The 18216-nt window shown below is 39.6% G+C and overlaps 1 pseudogene; it reads right to left on the bottom strand.

Moving 5' to 3' along the window:
* Positions 1-4165: 4165 nt before the first annotated feature.
* On the bottom strand, positions 4166-5307 carry LOC118843879 (annotated as a pseudogene).
* Between the last annotated feature and the right edge of the window lie 12909 nt (positions 5308-18216).

Below are 18216 nucleotides of genomic sequence, written 5' to 3'. Positions count from 1 at the left end.
TTAGTGGTGAAAGGTGCCCTGAAAATTTCTGAGACTTTATCAACAAGGGTTGGGAGGTAATGGCAGCATGGGTGGGCTCCTGGGCTATTTCACCTGCTGTAGCCATAGTCCTTCCTTCCTCCCCAACCCTTGGATCAGCTTCTTCTGGCTTTCTAAAAGCCTTTTGGTTTGAATTATGAAAGGAGTGGCTCCAGGGTGGGGGCAGTTGTCAGGAACATTTTCCTGAGTTTTAATGACTGCAGGGCACTTTTTTCTATTTTTCACTGTAGAAGGAGAGTTGTGCTTTATATCCTTTATTATTCCTGCATTACAGGTTTTAAAATTTCAATTATTAAAATCATTTTAATTGGATTGAATGGTTCAAGAGTACCTATTACATTGAAAAACAAACAAAAAACCTTGAACTTGATGAAGTAAGCCAATTTTGACTTAGCCCACAATAGGGAGTAATGTTTAATAAACCTAGAAAGCGAAGTTGGAGCCAGATTGTTAAAAGCCTTAAATGCTAAACAGAGGAGTTAATATTTGATCCTAGAGCTAATAGGGAACCACTAGATTCCGTTGAAAATAGAAGTAAAAGAATCGCGTTTCAAGACCATGACTGTTATAGCTGAATGCAGGATGGATTAGAGCAGGGAGAAACTTGAGATATGGAGGCCAATTAGAAGCCAATTGCAAGAGTACAGGCAAAAGGAGTTAAGGATCTGAATTAGAGTAGTGGCCCTATGAGTGGAGAGGACATGAATATGAAAGAATTTATGGATGTAGAAATGGCAAATATTTAAAGGTAGAATGGGATACTTTGGAAGGTTGTGAGTTCTCCCTCCCTAGAAGTCTTTGAGAAAAGAAGAAATGGCCATGTATTATCAATGCTGTAAAATGAGATTTTTGTACAGACCTTCCATGGTCATCCTTATCTTTTCCAACTAAGAGGTTCTTTAATTTTGTGAGTCACTGACATGCTTGAATTAGAATAGAGTAAAAATAAAATCTGGCAGTGGAGCCAAGATGGTGGCTGGAAAGCAGGGACTTGCTTAAGCTCTCCCCCAGGTCCCTCCAAACACATATAAAAAAATGGCTCTGAACAAATTCTAGAGCTGCAGAACCCACTAAATAGCAAAGGAGAGCAGGGCTCCAGCCCAGGACAGCCTGGATGGTCACAGGAAAGGGTCTATCACATGGAGCTGGGAGAGGAGTGGAGCAGAGCCCAGTGTGGGCCGTGCCAGGACCAACCCAGACGGGGAGCCAGGCAGAACAGGCAGTAGGGTCCTGAATCATTGAGCTGTGGCAGTCACCAGACTTCTTAACCCACAAATGCCAAAGACAACAGAGCAGGGTAGTGGGAAAAACTTCTGGGACAGAGGGAAAGGAGTTTGCAGTTGGCTACCACCCTGGGGGTGGCAGAGGTGGTGCAGCTCTGAGGCTGCTTCCAGAGCTACAGCTTCAGTTGCTTCTGGCCCCAGGCCCACCTGGTGGGAGGAATTAAGCAGTAGATTAGAGCAGGAGTGTAAAGCCTGCTTTGCCCTGCCTAGATCTGGGCTGCAATCCTGGTTGGCAGTTCTTGGGGAAGAAGGAGTGCTGGTGTGGCAGAGCTTGTTGTGTAGAAGTAGCTCTGAAAACAGCAGCGCAGCCACTCAAGCTCGGGACAAAGTACTCTCTACTCTACAAGCAGTCATACCCCAACGAAAAGCTCAAGGGTCAAGTAGTTGGCTGGGAACAGGAGCAGGTACAGAAAATGGACTCAGATTCAGACTGAAACTTTGGAATATTTTTTTGGTGACAAAGAAGACTAAAACATACAGCCAGAAGAAGTCAACAAAGTCAAAGAGCCTACATCAAAAGCCTCCAAGAAAAACATGAACTGGTCTCTGGCCTTGGAAGAGCTCAAAAAGAATTTGGAAAAGCAAGTTAGAGAAGTAGAGGAAAAAATTGGAAAGATAAATGAGAATGATGTGAGAAAACCGTGAAAAAACAAGTCAATGACCTGCTAAAGGAGACCCAAAAAATACTGAAAAAAATAACACCTTAAAAAATAGACTAACCCAAATGGCAAAAGAGCTCCAAAAAGCCAATGAGGAGAAAAATGCCTTGAAAGGCAGAATTACCCAAATGGAAAAGGAGGTCCAAAAGACCACTGAACAAAATACTATGTTAAGAATCAGAGTGGAGGAAGTGGAAGCTAGTGACTTTATGAGAAATCAAGACATTATAAAACAGAACCAAAGCAATGAAAAAGTGGAAGACAATGTGAAATATCTCATTGGAAAGACCACTGACCTGGAAAATAGATCCAGGAGAGATAATTTAAAAATTATTGGACTACCTGAAAGCTATGACCAACAAAAGAGCCTAGATATCATCTTTTAAGAAATTATCAAGGATAACTGCCCTGATATTCTAGAGCCAGAGGGTAAAATAGAAATTGAAAGAATCCACAGATCACCTCCTCAAAAAGATCCCAAAAAGAAAACTCCTAGGAATATTGTCACCAAATTCCAGAGCTCCCAGGTCAAGGAGAAAATACTGCATGCAGCCGGAAAGAAACAATTTGAGTATTGTGGAAACACAATCAGGATTACACAAGATCTAGCAGCTTCTACATTAAGGGATCGAAGGGCTTGGAATATGATATTCTGGAGGTCCATGGAGCTAGGATTAAAACCAAGAATCACCTACCCAGCAAAACTGAGTATAATGCTCCAAGGCAAAATATAGACTTTCAATAAAATAGAGGACTTTCAAGCTTTCTCACTCTCCTCTCCCCCAAATGAACAAAAATTAAAAGTAAAACAAGACCCTCATAACAAATAAGCAAAGTTATAGAAATCAAATTTGTGATTAAAATGATAGTGTTATAAATTTTCTATACTTTTTGCTTATTTTACTTTGCATCAGTCCATATATATCTTTCCAAGTTTCTCTAACACTGTCTTCATTTTTTAAATAACACAATAATATTCAATTGCAACCATATACAATAATTGGTTCAGTCATTTGCCACTTAAAACGTACCCCTTAATATTCTAGTTCTTTGCTACTGCAAAAAAAGCTGTTATAAATATTTTTGCGCATGTAAGACCTTTGCCTCTTTCTTATTATATCAATGGGGAATCAGCTGAATGATGACTTTGCTAAAATGGTGATTGGCTAAAAGCTGCGTCGTTAACTTGGGGTTTACTGGCTAGATTTCTTTCTGAAAGACCAAACCTTAAACCCAAGTCACTCTGGAGCCCATAGATTTGACAAGAGATCCCTGCCCTCCTAGCTCAGAGTGAATGTAAATAGTAACAGTTTCTTTTTTGCCCAGCAACCCTGAGGGTCTTCCCCTCCCAGTTATTATTATTATTTTTATTAAAGGAGCCATCCCTTGACTCTTTTTTTTTTCATGGAATGACCTCTTTATTAGACAACCCTAGGCAATAAGATTTTAACGGCCCTAAACTCCTCCTAATATACCGTATGTCCTCTTTATATGATCATAGTCTTTGCACTGAGATACACAGCAATGGTAACAGGGCTCCCTTTTAAAGCTTAGTATTAAATATTAAATATTTTCTTTCACTTTAGTTTTATATTATTCTGCAGGGGGGATAAGGTGGTGGTGGGGGAATTAAAACAAGTTAGATAAAGCCTGGATACACTTTCATGATTAGCCGGCTTGGTAAAAGTGGGTGGCTTTGTTCCTATTGCTATACGTGCAGATCCAGGCCCTGGAAAGTTGGGACCAAATTATGGTTGTTTTCAAAAGTGTGCTATGAAAAGAGTGGACAGGTCTAAGCTAGGTTACAAAGTAGGAATGGGGAAACATTTTCTTCCAGAAACAGAATTTCTGAAGAGATTCAATTCTTTAGTTATTTCCAAAATCACTGGAGAAAGGAGGGTGGAAGGGAATTTCAACATGAGTTTCAAAACACTGTCCATGTGAGGCAACTGGTTGCTGTTCTGAGGAGAGAGAGGAGTGACTTAGGCAGGCCATCCCCTCCAGTCCTAGATGTAGAAACTGAGAATTGACAGCCCATCAGGTGTAAGAGTGGGCTGAGGTTCAGTTGGTACGGAATTTACTAAGAGGTTTCTTCCAGAAACAGACAACTCAAGTCTTCCTTTTGCTTTAGCAAAGAAACAGTTTTTAAAAAGCACTTGGGAAGCTCCTCCTTTATCTCTGTAGCGGATGAACTCAGAGAAGGGAGTCATCAGTGCAGCCGCCTTCAAGGCCATAACGGAATTCCTGAAGGTTGGAGACACCATAAAAGTGGACAAAGGCTGCCGCCACCACCAGGACATGGAAAATTTGATGTGACTGGAACCATATATCAAATTTGCCAGGAAAGAAGCGCTCAGGGATTTGGGCAGCATATAGCCCAGCTCCAGTGATATACATCACAGCCATGAGGAAGAACCAACCCATCTGGCCCACTGTTGTGGCCTTGACAAAGCCTTCTGCAATAGTGAAGTGCATGGTGGGCACAACCCCACTCAAACCAAGTCCCAGGAACACTCCTGCTCTGGTTTGCCGGTGTTTGGGTGTGGCAAAATGGTCCCACTGGGCTACAATGATGGCAGACATGCCCAGGACACAGACAATGGAGAGGTAGATGAGCTGTGGCTGTGGAGAGCAGTAGAACGAGTAATAGAGCCAGGGGACAAAGCTCCCCATGATCAGTAGAGCAATCCCTGAATAGTCCAATTTGGAAAATGTCCGAGAGACTTTTTCTGAACGACAATAGACAGTGTGAAAGAGCCAGGAGAAGCTGAGGCAGAGCACAGTACCGAGAGAAAACATCCCAAAGACCACTTTCTCCTGTAGAGGGGCCATGAAGTACATATTTGGTCTGAGCATGGTCAGGATTCCCAAAAAGAGAAACAGCACAAAACCAAGCGGATGGGTCCAAATATTACCAGTCTCAGTGTGGATACGGAAGATGTTCTTAAAACAGGCACAGAAGGAAGGCATGGGTGGTCTATGACCATGCAGAAGGTAGTCATTGTCCTTCAGTCAGTCAGGGAGCACATCATATGGGATGACTTGCCAGCATCCTTCCCATACCTTATATACAAACTCCTCCATCTTCTCCATGGCATGGTGGGCTTGTAGGGGCAATGTCAGTAACTGCACCTCCTCTTCTTCTTCTTGGGGTACTGGACATGTCTGCTTTTCTTCAACTTTGGTGGAACTGGGAGTCATTCGTTTACCCTTCTCTATTAGTAGGGGTCCTAGCTCAGCGAGCTCCATTGTGTCTGCTTCTCGGTTACTGGCTGGTGCCCCATTGCCCTGCCCCACCACAGATCCTTTGCAGGAAGACATCTGGTTGGCACTCGACAACCAGCGTTGAAAGTTGAAGCTTCCCAGTCCTGGGGGGGGGGGGGCAGAAATCCCACTTTGAAGGTAAACCGGGCTGAGCTTCGGTGGCGGCAGCAGCAGCTGAGGGCTCTGATAGGACCACCTTCCCCGGAGCTACATCCCTGGCGTGGTCGGTGATGCCGGCCTTGGCCTCGGTCCCAGCAGGGGAGAAGCCTCCACCACACCACACCGGGGATGTGGAGGCGCCAGCCCCGGAAGGCCATCCTTTGACTCTTAAAGAGGCCTAGTCACTGAATGGGTGTTACCTTACTCAAAGGGAGAACCTGAAAAGACCTTAGCTTAAAAGGACCAGGGTCTCCCATTGCATCCTGGGTCATTTCCAGTTGTCCTGATGACTATCTGGCCACTGGACCCAGATGGTTCTGGAGGAGAAAGTGAGGCTGGTGACCTTGCACAGCCCTCCCTCCCTTAAAGTAAACTACAAGTCATGTCATCATCTCCCTCATGTCATGGTCCTCTTCAAGAATGAAGGACAAATACAACCTGTGATTTTGCTGGGTCAAAGGTAATACAGTTTGGTAATTTTAAGAAAGGAATGTACGTAAAGTCATTCTTTTAATTTAAGAAAAGATTTTCTCTGAATGAGAAGTATATCAAGAAAATGACAGTAAAACAGTATTTTCTTCTGATACTTGGCAAGGCTAACCACTGGGATGCAGGCAGGTACCTGGTCACATGATCATGTCCTTGCCACTCAGAAGCAAAATGGAGAATGCTGGGTAGACTCCAGTTGGTCATAGTTCAAAATTGCTTTCCAGAATGGCCAACTAATTTACAGCTCCCAAAACAGTGCTTCAATTGCACGTTTTCCCACAGCCCCTCCAGCATTTGTCATTTTCCCTTTTTTTTGTCAGTCTTGCTAGTCTAATGGGTATGAGGTGGGATCTCAGAGCTTTTTCGTCATTATTTTCTGCCATCTCTTTTTATTGGGTTTTGTCAGTGATTTTCAGTAGGGCTAACTGATTTCTTGGATTTACTTTCTATCCTGCTACTTTGCTTAAGTTATTCATTGTGTCAATTAATTTCAGTCACATCTCTTGGTTTCCCTAAGTAAACCATCGTGAGGCAGGTGTTGGTGCAGTGTGATCAGAGTGCTGAAGGAAAACGTGAATTCAAATATGACCTCAGAAACTTACCAGCTGTGTGACCCTGGACAAATTGCTAAACTTCTGTTTGCCTCGGTTTACTCAACTTTAGAATGGGAATAGTAATAATGATAAAAATGGCAAACACTACCTTGCAGCTGTTGTTGTGAGAATCAAATAGCACTTAGCACACTGCCTGGCATGTAATTGCTCTATAAATGCTTATCCCCTTCCCCTTATTATAACTCTTATCTACAAATACCAACACTTTCTGTTTGCCTATGCTCATTGCCACAAAGCCCTGCAGATCTGTTTACTTCTAGTTCATTCAGTACCCTATGGTACAATTCATCTTGGTTTGGAAACATAGCTAATTTATAGTGTGTAAATGATTTCATGATCTTCTTTCCTATGATGGGTTTTAGTCCCTTCTCGGTAAGGTACTCTACACATTCCAGGTGAGGATTTTTCTCCTTCATGAAGAAGATGGAAGCAGATTAAGCAGATTGAAAGATATGGTGATTTACCTCTTCTGTGATTTAGTTAAATCTAACAAACACATATTAAGCACTGACTGCACACCAAGGCATTGGAGTTACAATGACAAAGGCAAAACAGTTTGTGTTCTATTGGGGAAGGGGTAGATAAAAAATATGCATTGTTTCATTTGTTTACTTATATTCCTGGCATCTAGCAAAGGGCTCTGTGTAGAGTCTGTGCTTATAAGGCTTGATGAATTTAATCGAACTGAAATCTCCTTAGTGTTTCTTTCAGTGTGACTTATTGCAGCTTCCTCAGAATGTTTGCCTCCCTTTCCTCCCTCTTCTGTTTGTGAGTCATAATACTGATAAATAATAATTTGTTGTGGTTCAGTGGTGTCTGACTCTTTGTGACCCCATATGGGGTTTTCTTGGCTAAGATACTTAGAGTGGTTTGCCATTTGCAAACAGAGGTTAAGTGACTTGCCTAGAGTCACACAGATAGTATCTGAGGTCACTTTGTACTCAGGTCTTCCTGCTCCCAGATCTAGTACTCTATCCATTGAGCTACCTTGCAACCTCTTAAATAATAATATTTTACATTTATATAGCACTTTGGGGCCTGTAAAACAAAGTGGTACAGGTATTCTCCCCATATTAATGTGAAGAAGCAAGAGAAGAGATATGTACATTATCTTCTAGGAACAGAAGGGTTAAATATCTCTCCAAGCATCCCAAAATAAGTTGAACCAAATACACATAGAGAATTCAGTTCTGGTTCTGGCTCCAGATGCCTCTCTTTCGACTTTTGCTATGCTCACCAATAACTTGACCTAATGGTAAGTTTCTTACAAGTGCAAAACGATCCAACTGCAGAAACATTTTGGGCTTTTTTTTCACCTTAAAAAAAGTCACCTTGGTTTTGCTAGATCTCCACCAGAGGAAACAGTTGAAAATAATGCGAAATGTGGAATGTGGGGGAATGGTTTCAAATAGCAAACCATCAAAGCAATAGGTTTTGCTAAATTCCTCATTTGAAAGTGGGTAACTTCCCCTGTACTAACTTAGGGCACAGAAACTAACAAAATGAGTTGACTGTGACAACAGGGGGCACCCTTATGCCAACAGATGACTGTGGCTGTGTCCTTCGGGACTCTTCCGTATGTTTCCTATTTTCTGACTGGTCTTTTCAAGCTCTGGCTAGATATCCTATGGAAATGAAGTAGCAGCCCTCTGATGATGTGATACTGCATGTGCTGCTACTTTCCCACTCGGTGGCTGTTGAGCATGCTCTTTTATGATCCTTGTAGATCACCAAGGTTTCACAGGTTTTTAATAAACTATTTCTTATTAAGGTCTGAGAATTAGGATTAGCGATGTGCAGACCACTTCAGGTTAAGTAACCCCTGCCTGATCTGGGTCAGAAATGTGCTTAAAAGACTAAATTTGGTTTTGATAGTCTAGAGCAGTGGTTTCAAACTCAAATAAAAACAGGGACCACCAAACCATACCTAGGATCTCTGCAGGTCACATATTAACTTACAAAACCATGTACTAACATTATCTATGTTCTATTGTATTATATTTTAATTTATTTTTTTAAATATTTCCCAATTATATTTTAATCTAGTTAAGCCTGCTCATAGGGGTGTCCTGTGAGCCTCTGATGTGAAGTATTGGGGAAAAAAAACCCAAACCAACATGGGATTGAACATCAGGAGATACAGGCTGAATAATCCAAGCTCTGCCATCAAGTAGCTGTGTGATTCTAGGCAGGGCACGTAACCTCTCTGGGTCCTTATTTCCTCATCTGTAAAATGAGAATTAGACTAAATGATCTCTAAGGTCCATAGCTAAAATTAGTTGTAAAAATCTAAAATTAGATTCCATCAAAAGCTAGAGCTGGCCTGCTAACAAATCTTCAAGCTTTGTCATGCCTTGATACCCAATACTTTTCTGTTCCTTTGGGAGTCTTAGAAATGAAAGCCACTACAATGTTGAAAGAAAAGATGTCTTAGTTTCATTGATGAAAAGGAGGTATTGGAAATAGTTTCAGAATTGTGGACTGTTTGACATTCTATCTAAGATAAATGTCATATTAGAAAAGTTTCTCTTTAGGGTATTGCATTCTAAGCCAGACTCATAATATTGCTTGGTGGCACAGTGGCTAGAACATTGGACTTGGAGCCAGAAAAAGTTGAATGCAAATGATCAGCTGTGTGACCCTGGGCAAGTCACTTACCTTTCGCCCTCATTTTCCTCATCTGTAAAATGGTGGTGACATTAGCATTGATCTTTCAGGGTTGTCGTGAGGATCAAATGATATAACACATGTAAAGTACTTTGCAAACATTAAAGTGCTATATACATACTAGCTATTGTTAATAATAATTATAATTATGTATTTATAGATGAAAAATTCCCATACACCAAATACAGACTCCAAGTAGCTTGGAGAGCTCAACAGACATACACTAAAATTAGACCATTAAAAAAAACTGAACTGTTACCTATAATTTCCTAGGCATAACATTAGTTTATACAAACATGAAGTTTTTAATAGATGTCACTTTGTTAAAGACTCCAAATCTCCAAACTATATGGAAGGAAAAGCTTTCAGAATATAGAGATCAAGCAGAGGAGTTCGAAATCATGTAGAAATGGATGAGATCTGTTGCATCCATCTTGTCCTGTCTCTTCCTGGAACTGTACCAAAGATGCTTTTAGTGAGAATGAGTTGATATCAAAGTACTTTTATTAAGCTACAAAAAAGCAGATATTTTGTCTGCTGGTGCAATAATTAACTAGATATTAAATATAAAAGGATAATGGTAGGAGAGTGATTTGTTACAGGACTATTTCTATAAAAGCTCCATTTGAAAAAATAAAAAATATTAAGATAATAATAGCTCATACTTATCTAGCTCTTTAAGATTCACAAAATACTTTATGTAGATTATCTCATTTGAGCCTAAGGACTTCAAGATGGGGGTTCTTACTATTCCCATTTTACATTGGAGGGAAAAACTAAGGCATGAAGACTTCTTTTCCTTCAAGGCTTTTGAAGAGTCACTCCAGAGTCAAACTAGAATTTTCTGTTTCTAGAGCAAGTGAAAGACTCACTCTTTTGAAGAGATGCACAAGACACTGCTCCTATCAGGGCAGGGGGAAGCCAGTGACCCCTGGACATTTCTTTGGCTTAATATTTTAGAAGAGATTGTTGAAGAGAGTGGGAGAGAATTTAGAATTCTAAATTTAAAGAAAATGAATGTTACAAATAAATAAGCAAAAATAAATAGATAGGTAATGATCTTTGAATGGCACCTATGAGAAGGTATGAAGTAACTACCATAAGCACTGGGAGTTCTTTCATGGGCTACCTCTAGATAGAACATTTATTAAGCTCTTACTACGTGCTAGGTATTGCACTAAGTATTGGGTTCCTGGCCTAAAGAAACTAATTTCTAACAGGGGAAGGCAACACATAAAAGGGAAATGAAAAGAAAGATGGAGGAGTGTGCAGTGATACAAGTTTAATGCTAATAGGGTCTAAGGAATCATCTAAGCTAATCTCTTGCAGTTTGAAAAATAAAAAAAACTGGGACCCAAAAAGTTTAACTGACTTAGCCAAAATCAAGCAAGCAAGAAGTCAGAGCTAAGCATCTAACTTGAGTTCCTTATTTCCAAATATAGTACTCTTTCTATTCTATCATGCTGTCCCCTCTGGGGCTATACTTTCTAGGAACTGGTGACAATAGCCTTAGTTACTTTATTAGCATGTAGTCTGCCTCACCCTGGTGGCCTCTACCCCACCCCTTCTCTGAACACGCTATTATTCATTCTTCCACTCTGGAAAAAATACCCAATGTTCAGGTTTGTCCTGAGGTCATCGGGCAAGTGCTTGCAAAGTTCCTAGAATATCCTGTCTATTAAGGGATATGGATTGTACCTGTCCTTCGTGGGGAATATTTCATATTTGTCTTTTATCTTTTCTGTGACATATAGGTACCCTAGCTAAACAGAATAGACTGAAAGGCCAGATTAAGAAATCCACTGTGGTTAGGAGGCATTTCAGGCAGAGTCAAATAGTGTTAATGGAAGGAATTAGCTTTGCAATTACTAAAATAATTTCAGTTAAGCTCATATGTGATTTTTTTTGACGGGGGTGGAGGGGAATTTACATATATGTATATATAAAAATTTTAGCATAGAATTAAAAGTAATGGTTTTGTGAACTGTAGTTGTCACTTTAAATGACATATTTCTGTCAATTCTACCCAAAAGCCAGAATTCATTGAATCTTTCAGAATTTGTATCCATTTGGAAATGTTCTCAGCTACCATTTGATTTCAATATGGCAGAATAATTTCAGTAAAGAAGATAGAATATTGCAGTCATGGAGACCTGGGTTCAAATTATATATGTGATTACAGGCAAAACTCCCTTACCTTTCCCTAAGCTTAGTTTCTCCATATGTAAAACAAGGATAAAAATCCCTCTTGTGTAGCTACCACAGGGTTGTCCATAAGCATCAAATGAATAATATACATAAAGTATTTCACAAACTTTAAAAGGCTATGTACATGACGATGACAAATTGAAGTACAAATGGCATTTAAGGGAGTGCTGAAAACCCTTCAAGTGACTACTAAATGTCAAAAACAGCTCGATTGCCTCAAAAGTGACTGAAAAAAAAAAGCCAGCAATTGCCAAACAGTGGAGAAGAAATTGACTGCAGTTCATTCAATCAGGCTACTCTTGAGCACACACCAAGGGCTGGGGAGTTAAAGGACATAGAAGGAAGGCACAACTCCAAGGCAGGATTTTTTCAGTTTGGGATTAAATATATTCCACAAATAATCTAAGGAGAGTTGGCTACCCTTTTTACATTGAAAATGCAGATCAAACCTGATTTCAATGATAGTAAAGGAAGGGAATGTGACAAAATTTTTCTCTCAATTAAGTCAACACATTCTGTAGCCTTTGGCTTAGCAAGAAAAACAGAACTCAACAATATCCTTGTAAATCCTCTGGTCATGGATATTGTTCAATTGAATGGTCTTTGTTCTCAATTTGATAGGCAAGCCTAGAATACTGTGTTCCCTGGTAAAATTTCAATAGTTATTTTTTTCCAACTTCTGAATCTGGAAGCTGAGAAACATGTAATTAAAAAAAGAAAACACTGAAACAAACATTCCTCTCTCCTTATCCTCTGACTTTCTGTGAACTTTAAAAATATTGTGGGGTTTTTCTCCCCTTCAGGGAAAGAAGTGTGGTTTGATTTCTAAGGCAAGGATTGTCATGTACACAGAATCACAGTTTGTCAGAGATGGATGAGAAATCAAAGGGCAATTTTAAGTCCAACACGTACCTGAATAGCTATGCCTTCTAAAGCATATTAGTTAAGTGGTTATCATGCAGCTTTAGCTTGATGAATTCCAGTGAAAGGAAAACTCTTGCCTCCCAAGTTAGTAGGGTTCTAATTACTAGAATTTTTTTCTTAATAACAAACATCTATCTGCCTGTCTTGCAACTTCTACCTGTTTTCTTAGAAACTAAGCAGAAAAAAAGTTTAATCCTGCTTCAATATGGCAGCCCCTGAAATATGTGGAGCATTAGAATGACCCCATGAAGTTTTCTCTTCCCAGGACTAACTACGCTGAGTTCCTTTAAGTGATCTATGTATGACACATTCTCTAGACCACTCACCATTCCCTTGCATATTCAAGCATGTTAGTGTCCTTAAAAATGTATTCCTAGAACTGAATACTACTCCAAATGTGGTCTGACCACAGCAGAGTACAGTGGGACTATCACCTTCCTTTATTTGAATATTATTCATTTCTTAATGCAACCTAAGGCAGACTTAGCTTTTCTTTCTACTATTGACTGATATTGACCTTGATTCTGCTAAAGACAACTGTTTTTTTTTTTAAATAATCATTTATTGCTATCTTTTAGTTCTTATATCACCTATGTTTCCTCTTGTGCCTTTCCCTCCAGCCCCTCCCAGGAAGCCATTATTTATCATATAAAAAGAAAAAAGAGGAAGAACCACCCCACCCCACCCAAACCAAACTAACCAACATATTGAAAAAGTCTGATGTTATGTGCAGCCTCCCATACCAATGGGCCCCTGTCTCAGCAAATATGTAGAGGAAGAAGTTTTCTCATATTTGGGAACAAAGCTTTGTGATGATAACTTTGCAACGTTCAGTTTGATTATTTGGTTGCTTTTTTCTTTCTATTTACATGGTTGCTAGCATATATACTGGTTCTGCTGTTGTCCATTTTCGAAACTTCTGGGAAGTTTTTCTTAATTCTTGTACTATATTATTGAGACTGTTAAATTCACATATTTTCCCCCCGAAAGACCCATGATACTGAAATTACTTCTGTGCATTGCATTTTTTTTTTTTTTGCATTTTTAAGGTCTGTCGCTTTGGCTTATATGGAATTCATATGTTTAAAAGTTTTGGCTTTTGCTTTTCTGCTAAATGTTCTTCCAGTTCTGCATTTTTGAGTTCTAATTCAGTCATTATTTTTTGAGAGCCTTTGCTACTTTGAAGAGATTATTTCATCATGTATTTTTGAATGTTTTGTTTCTGCTTTAGAAGGTTTGATTCCCAACCTAATTTCCATCCTTTTATCTTCTTTTAAGTGTTATTTTTATTCTGAACCAGTCTAGAGTTTCTTGCCTTTGTTACCTGGTCCCAAAAAATTCACAGAATTGTCATGTGCTGATTCAGTTTCTTTTAAAGTATAATATTTTAAGTTAAGGTTTGGCCTTTTAAAAAAATTCTACCTTTTTTTCTTCTATATGTTTTCCATTGATGTTTTATCTGCTGGAAGCTTGGTTTATAGCTTATTTTTCTCCTTTAGAATCTTTGCCTTTCATTTTTTTTTCTCTTCCCAAAATTTTGGGGTTTTGCTCTATTCTCACTCTTTGGTTCTATCCTCTTCTATTGCTGTGATAAACATTCTCTTACACAGACTTCTGAGGCTAGGTATCCTCATTCTACTCCAAATGGGGGATAGGGACCATCTGAGTCCTAGTCTTGGGTTATCTCTACCAGGAAATGATTTATCATTGCTCAGTTTCTATTTCCCTTTCTCTTGGGTGTTGTCTCTCCCACTCTGGCTGGCTCTCTGTTGTCATATCTTTTACCTTAATCCTGATTGCATTCCTTTTTTTTTTTTCTTTTTTGGAGTGACTGGGCATGAGCAATTCTTTCTGCCTCTTGTTGCGTGTGAGGAATTTAGACTGAGTCATTGTCATGTCTATGGGGTTGCTGGGTGGGTGAGGAGAACCAGGTAGGGACTACAATATCCCAATCATGAAACTCAGGCTTGTCAGGTTGTTTATGTTGGCTATGCCTGGCATGTGAGAAGGCCTGGGGACTGTGTGTGGGGGGTGGTAATATGTGGGAGCTTTTATTATTTCAGGTCTTCAGTATTATTTCATAAGGCTTTTTACTGTATACAGTGTTTTTTTTTCTTCTTATCTTTTGGACACAGCTTCAATTACTATTGATTTGGCACATTTTTCTTTTGTTTGAAGTTGTTAGATTAGAGGAATTATGATGAAAACAACTACTCTACCACCTATCTCACTGATTATGTGAGGTTCAAATGTATTTTTGCCAGCAGCCATTAGATACACTCTCCTACTGGCCCAGAAGCTATATTTTAAGCATCTAAATGCTATTCTGAGCCACCATGTTATTAACCAGTTACCAAGATCTTTATAATCATTTCATAGTATACATAGGCATATGGAGACCATTTCTTTACAGTATATACCCAGAGAATTTTACTCATTTATTTTTAAATGGAGAAATTTGTTGATTAATCAATAATAATACACATTATTTTTATTTTTCAAACCAACTAAGAAAACCTAAAATTTAATTTAAAAAATTAACAACTAGACTTCACATAAAAATTACAAACTTTTAAAGGGAATCCTTTTATTAAAACCTATCCCTTTACCCTAAAATACAGAAAAAAAAATTCCAGCCTTACCCATTTGGCTAAAAAGGTCTAACTCCAACTGCTCCCTTAGCCCTATACTTTCTTTTCATAAAAGGCTGGTGGGGAGTTTAAGGACTGGTGACCAGATACTATTTTTTTTAAATGTAAGATTTAATCTTTTTTTTTTCCCCTTTCCTGTGCCTATCAGATCCTCAAGGATATATAATATGGGCTGAGCCATGGAAAACAAAGTAGTAAATGGAGTCAAAGGGGAAAGAAAACAAGTCCAACTGATTTTTCCTTAATCAATCTGACTGTGGCTTTTTGGAGTCTCTAGATGGGAGGGAGGGAGGGAGGATCTTTTGGGAATGGGAAAGTGAGCAAGCAGAAGACCTGACCTCTACAGGAATTAGGCTCTGGGAAGCAGAAGGGGGCACAGAATAGGTGAGGCAGAGCCTGTGGAAGAGTCTGGAATATATTAGAGTTGGAGTTCTTAACCTGGGGTCCCTAGATTCCCAATAGGTCTGTCGATAAATTGCAGGGGTCCATGAACTTGGAAGGGAAAACAGTAATATCTTTATTTTCACTAACCTCTAGTTGAAAGGTAATATTTCCTTCTGTTATGAATATAGGCAATAGATATTCTTCTGAGGGGTCCAAAAACTTCAGGAAACTGACAAAGGGGAACATATCATTAAAAAAGAAGTAAAGAAATGCTTTATTAGAGGATCTGGACAGAGAGATGAACAAGTCAGTAGAAGTCCCATCTTTCTCCTGTACCAGCCTCAAAAAAGCAGTCTAAGGAGAGTGCGTGGGAAGCCAAAGAAGGTTGCAGTAATAAGAGTGGCTGTAGCCATAGCAACTGAATATCCGCAGGGACTGGGATAACCTCTTCTAGTACTGAGAGATGAGGGATGGGAGAGAAGGGAGAAAACAGGGTCTGAGATCAGATCACACCTCAGACACTTACCAGTTATGTGACCCTAGGGAAGACATTTACCATCTCTGCAGCCCAGTTTCTTCATCCATAAAAGGTGAGACTTGGACTTGATGATCTCACAGACCCCTCTCTAACTTTATGATCCTATGATCCCAAGATGTCCCAAGATGATGATATGACTGCTACCATATTAGTTATGCTTGGGTTCACCTTGAATATTCCATACACATGCCTGTGATAGGACATTGGAAAGCTAACGACTGATACCGTAGGGAGGTTTCAGGAAGCCTATAACTGACTTAAACTTTTATTTGGATTTGTTATGGTGTAGTATGAACAACACTATTTTTGGGAAGGAGGAGAGCTGGGGTCTCTTCTTAGTGCTAACCTAGTGCCCCTTCCTAATTCCTACCACTTATTAGTTACAGGACTTTGAGCAAGTGACAATCTCCTTAGGCCTCAGTTGTCTCTTCTGTGAAATGTAAATAATGGTTTATCCGACTGAAGGTATTAAGGTAGGAGGATTTTCTTTTAGAGGGGGAAGGATTTTACAGATCATTCAGTCTAACCCCTTAATTTTACAGAATGAAAGAAGGCCAAGATAGCTGAAGTAACTTGCTCAAAGGTCCATAGCAAGTTAGTGGCAGAGCTGAGGCTAGATGCCATATGTCCTGACTTCTCATTACACAAACGGCTTTTTCTTTTGGGGGTAACTTCTAGTTGTCCTATTGTATGATTTCCTTCAGGGTCTGCCTTCCTTAGGCCCTTATATCATGTTCCAGGCAAGCATAGTTCTTGGATCTGCTTTCTTTTCCATCACACTCCAGACAGGTACCATCTGCGGCTACCTATAGCTCCTCAGGGCTATAGAGTCTTGTCCCTACCCCTCCTCCACATAGCCCTGCTTGCCTTCACTCCCTCTTTCCCCATTTCTAAACTTACAACTGTCTCATTCCTACCCAGGATTACTCCACCCAAGGACAAACTTCAGTGGACAATGATAACATACCTGAACTCATTCCTTTAGTAATTAACATATTTCCATCCTGTCCTACTCACCAGTGATTCTAAATGCTTCTCTGATATTTAAAACCTGTTAACAGTTTTCCATTGACTGCTCCTTTATTCCTGTCCTTCTCAACCTAACTATCCCCTCCCCCCCAACCAAATTCCCACTCTAAAGCTACCCAATCCTCCCACTGTGTTCTCTGGAATGTCTGTTCCATAGGTATCAAACTAGATTTCATCTTAAAACTTTTTTATTTCCTTTTTCACTCCCTCTGTCTTCATACACTCACTGAGACCTGGCTCCCTCCTGATGACAGTTTTCCTGGATATCCTTCCCAACACTGGTTGCATTATTCCTAGGTCTCCTGGTCTTGGTGGGGGAGTTTGATTACTCCTTGCTCCCCATTGCTACTTCTTGCCTCTGCCTCTGCCAGTATTACTCAGTAACCTCTGCTCCTTTGTGGTTCTTTCAATATATACTTGTTGCCCAGTCAAGATTCTGGGAGCTATTGTCCACTGACCTCCAAAATATTCCTTTTCTCAATGATTTCAGTTCTTGGTTCACAGTCTTTTTCTCCTACCTACTCCTACTTTCATACTAGGGAACTTCAACATACTCTCTCAACTATAACCTCTTAATTCCTCAAATTAGTCATTTTCCATGAACTATTCCTCCACTCCCACCACAATTACAAACAGAGATGGTCATAACTTTGATCTTGCTATTACCCTCAAGTGTTCCACAACAATGTTCACGAATTCTGAAAATCCTTTATTTGAACATAATCTGTTGTTATTCCACCTCTTCCTTTGCTTTACGATTCTTTTCTTCAGTGAATTTTTGTTTCTCTTTTGCCATTAGACCAATTCTATTTTTTAGGATGTTATTTTCTTCAATATTTTTTATTCCTCTTTTACCAAGCTGTTGACTCTCTTTTCATAATTTTCTTGCACACTCATTTCTTTTCCAATTTTTCCTCTACCACTGTTATCTCCTTCTTTTTTTTAAGAACTCTTCTGAGAATTCTTGTTGGGTTTGAGTCCACGCTACATTTCCTTTTAGGCTTTGCTTGTAGTTGTTTTCACATTTTTGTCTTTTTCTAAGCTTATGTCTTTATCTTCCCTGCTATTGTAGTAGCTTTTTATCATCATTTTGTTGTTGTTGTTTGCTCATTTTTCCAGCCTATTTCTTGACTTTGAACTTCATACTAAAGTTGAGCTCTTCTCACCTTGGGGTAGAGAGGCACTGTGCCAAGCTTCAGGGTTTTTTGTGATGATGTTTTCAGAGGTAGTTCTGGAGGTCTATAAGTTTTTGGTGCTTCTGATGTGGTGTTATCATGTTCTTCTAGTCTGCACCCTGGTCTTTACCTA

Source organism: Trichosurus vulpecula, chromosome 3 (assembly GCF_011100635.1).
Source record: "Trichosurus vulpecula isolate mTriVul1 chromosome 3, mTriVul1.pri, whole genome shotgun sequence".
Taxonomy (NCBI): domain Eukaryota; kingdom Metazoa; phylum Chordata; class Mammalia; order Diprotodontia; family Phalangeridae; genus Trichosurus; species Trichosurus vulpecula.
This window is presented reverse-complemented; position numbering and strand designations above follow the sequence as displayed.